The sequence below is a fragment of the Pteropus alecto genome, unplaced genomic scaffold (assembly GCF_000325575.1).
Source record: "Pteropus alecto unplaced genomic scaffold, ASM32557v1 scaffold35, whole genome shotgun sequence".
Classification (NCBI taxonomy): Eukaryota; Metazoa; Chordata; class Mammalia; order Chiroptera; family Pteropodidae; genus Pteropus; species Pteropus alecto.
The window spans coordinates 5522693-5526808 of NW_006437828.1; the positions used below are offsets into that span (position 1 = coordinate 5522693).

Below are 4116 nucleotides of genomic sequence, written 5' to 3' on the forward strand. Positions count from 1 at the left end.
GTAAACTAGACTATATACAGCATTTTTTCCTCTCAATTAAATGATAGAATTCTGGGTGATAGTCTCAGTTATAGGTTTTTAAATAAAAGTAATAAAAATGGATTATAAATTATTCAAAAAAGAAAAATGGATCCTGAATAGTTTACAGCATCAAAGCAGAGATGAAAACCCAGGCCATGGGTTCAAACTGTTGAAAGAACAAATGTGATTTGCCTCGTGTGGGTTATTTGTTTGCCCTGAGAACTGCTGGCGCTGCCGGGTGCTGGGGTTTCCCCAGTTTGGGGGGAGGTGAGTCAAGGCTTATACCAGAACTAAGGGAAAGGGGGTTTTAGACAGACTTAAAAAAAAACAACAGATTCCACTGAAGTAACAAGTGACTCATCTGCCAATTTTATTCTTTTGTGATTATCACCCCACTTATTATATTTAGTTTTTATATTTAGCTTTCATAATGAGAAAGTGAATTGTTACTAGCAAAATCAAAGGTATTATTACATGAGCCATGATTTGGTTTTCATCATTTGGTGGTTAAGAGTCAGGGGAGACTTGGCCGATGAGGAAGTATTTCTCGGGTCCCCAATTGGGGATTGATTCAAGAGAAGTAACTCCACGGTCATAGTGCTAATAATGTAAGATTTACTCTCAGCATGTTGCAGAGTAAAAACATTTTCCACAGAACTAGAAAATCACATGCAAGTTCCAACTTTTACATCTCGTCATATATGAACTTGAGCAAGCCAATTCATTTCTCTAAACTGTCACTTTATTAATCCGATAATGGCAGTAACGATCTGACCTAACCAACAGTGTTACTGTGAGAATAAACAGATAATAGATGTGGCACAATTTCTGCAACACAAGAGCAATACTCAACGAGTATGAATTAGTAAGTTCAGTCTAAGTCAACATTTTTTGTCTCTGTTCTCATTACATCCTAAGTTTTCGAACTTGAATTCTTGGTAGTATTCCTTAAATCGCTCATATAATATCACAACAACATTCTTAGACCATTTCTACACTACAGGGTTCAGGAGGGCAGTGATGACTTCTGATTTGTTTATAGCTCTGGCTCCATGTTCTACAGGGCCTAGCATTTTGATGGTGCTAAATAAATTTCTTGAATAAATGAATCAGATTTAGTGTTCAAGAAATCCATTCTTATCCTGAAGATTAGCGTACCAAATATGTAGATTTAAGAAGTTTCTGTTTGGGGAAAGTACAACCAACTTATTTTAACACCTTTTACTAAGCTCTATTTTGTTTTAATGCAATGGAGTGCCATGGGCATGGGGGGTGGGGTTCAGTTCAGAAATTAGGAAGTGGTCCATTAAATAATTTTTTTTTTCCTATTCTCTGGAGTAGTGGCACCAATTCATTTTCACAAACTCTTTGTATAAAAACAAACAAACAAACAAACAAACAAACAAACAAAACGATGCAATAGAATGTTTAGTAACACAAAAGTAAAGCAAGTACTGTATTCACCCATCTTTCCTGGAGAACAATGTAGACAACACCATGTAAAGACTCAAACAGAGATGCTAGGCGTTTTGTTTATAAATGTAAGTTGGGTATGTATTTAGCCAGTGTCCCTTGGGTATGCGTTTAGCCAGTGTCCCTGTCAGTTTGAGATACTATAACAAATTACCCTAGGCTGGGTGCCTGAAACGTTTCTTTCTCATAGTCCTGGAGAGTCCAAGGTGCCAGCGGATTTAATATCTAGTGACGGTCTGCTTCCTGGTTTGCAGAAAGCTACCTTCTCCTTGTATCTTCGTATGGCAGAAGGCAGAAACAGAGCAAACACTCGCGTTTCTTTTAATAATGTCACTAGTCCCTTTCATGAGGGCTCCAACCTTATGACTTAATCACCTCCCAAAAGCCACACCTCCCAATACCATCATATTGGGGCTTAGAATTTCAACATGAAATTTGGGGGACACGAACACTCAGTCCACAGAAGCCAGACTGTGCTACAGTAGAGTTAAGATATATGTTTCCTAAGTAAGAATATAAACATGAATGCCCATAAAAATGTATTATTTTAACCGAGAGTTATCACATGTCATTTGGCAATCCAGAGGGCTAGTCTTTCTTTATCTTATAATGGAAGGATATGATGTGATATCTATGCTCTTGATATGATATCTACCCTCTTAGCAAATGTTTGAGTGTATAATACAGTATTTTTGACTATAGGTACAATGTTGTAAAGCAAATCTCTAGAACTTATTCATCTTGTGTAACTAAAACTTTATGCCTGTTGATTATTAATTCCATATTTCTCCCTCTTGCTTGTCCACGGAAACTACCATTCTCCTCTTTGATTCTAAGATTTTGACTACTTTAGATACCTCATATAAAATATCTCATGGGGTTATTCAGTATTTGTCTCTCAGTGAGTGGTTTATGTCACTTAGCATAATGTCCTCAAGGTCCATCCATGCTGTGGCAATTTCCTTCTTTTTTAAAGCTGAATAATACTCCATTGTATGTATGTACCACATTTTCTTTATCTATTCTTCTGTTGAAAGACATTTAGGTCATTTTTATATCTTGGCTATGCCACAATGAACACGAGACAGCTATTTTACATTCAAAATCCTGATTTCAATTCTTTTGGTTAAATATGGAGAAGTGGGATTGCTGGATCATACGGTAGTTCTATTTTTTATTTTTTGAGAAATCTCCATATAGTTTTCCATAGCAGTTGCACCATTTTTCATTTCCACTTACCACCTTTTAAAATAATTTGACTCTGGCATACACCCACATGCTTTTTCCCAATTGTTTCTTCATTTTAAAAGTTATAATTTCTATTATTTTTGTATACATAAAAACTCAAATATTTCTACTTTTTTATTTACTTTGGGAAAAGGTATATTGAAAATATTGTTTGATGGGTGGGAAAATATTATTAATTTTTTTTAGGCGAAGCAACCCTCGGTTGACCTCACAGATTGCAAGGACCTTGTCAGCTTATAATCCCTTATTTTTTTTTATTTTTTACACCTACAGCACCTGGTCTTTTTAGGTGGTCTCCCATCGAAGTACGAACCAGGCCTGACCCAGTTTAGCTTCCGAGATCAGACGGGATCGGGCTTTTCAGGGTAGCATGTCCATAGACTGATTATTAATTTTATAGTTTGTGGGGAGAAAAGGATTCTACATGAAAAATAAATTTACTTAGTTCTCATAAATCTTGAGTTTGGAAAAAATTAGATGCCATAGAAGTTAGATTCAGAAAGGTGTTTTCTTCTCACCTTTTTATAATTAATAGAGGCAAAAGATTTTGCGAGAATTGCCCATTTTCAAAGAATGTGATGAAGGTCTTGTAAAAACTCTAACAAAGCAAATTATTATACTTGTTGGGACTTTCCAATGAGTATAAGTATTTGATAGAATACTTAACTATTTCCCATATAATTTTCTTGTCAAGGCTCATTTTCATCTCTCTATCTTTGCAGTGCATTAGTGTAAATTCTTGTTTACAATAACTTCAGGAAGAATAATGACATGGCTGGTTATCAAAGTATATACAATTCAGCAATTCTCCATTTTTTTTTTTTTTAATTGAAGAAAGAGGTAAGATGGAATCACAACCGGAAAGACAGTACAAAGAATCATCCATTTTCTGGAGCATAAAATCAGGTTAGGAAGATAACATTCCCTTTCTGCCTTTGTTTCCTCCCTATTAATTGAAAGAACATAAGGGGTCACTTACTCAAGGGTTATGGGGGCCAAATATAAAATAAATGAGAAGAGAGTCATATATAATGTGATGGCAGTGGGGTGATCTGTGAAGTATATGTCTTTATTTATTATTTTTTTTAATAAGGTCAGCTGCTACTCAGCTACAGGCTTCTATGGAAAGATGGGCCCAGTATCAAGGATTTTCAAATTTGCCAAAAGAGGCAGCAAATTTTGTTTTTGTTTTGTTTTGTTTTGTTTTAGGTAAAATATCCTAGTCTTTAAATGTTGACAATTCGATTCACTTTTTGAACACTATATATCATAACACAACATATTCAGCATCCTGTTTTTGGCTTATAAGCTGCCAGTTGGCAACCTTTGGTGAAAGAATCTGTAGTTATTGTGCTAAAATGCCTTAATTGGATG

The 4116-nt window shown here is 35.3% G+C and overlaps 1 pseudogene; it reads right to left on the minus strand.

Annotated features, from left to right (window-relative positions):
• Positions 1-3006: 3006 nt before the first annotated feature.
• On the minus strand, positions 3007-3124 carry LOC112482223 (annotated as a pseudogene).
• Positions 3125-4116: the final 992 nt, after the last annotated feature.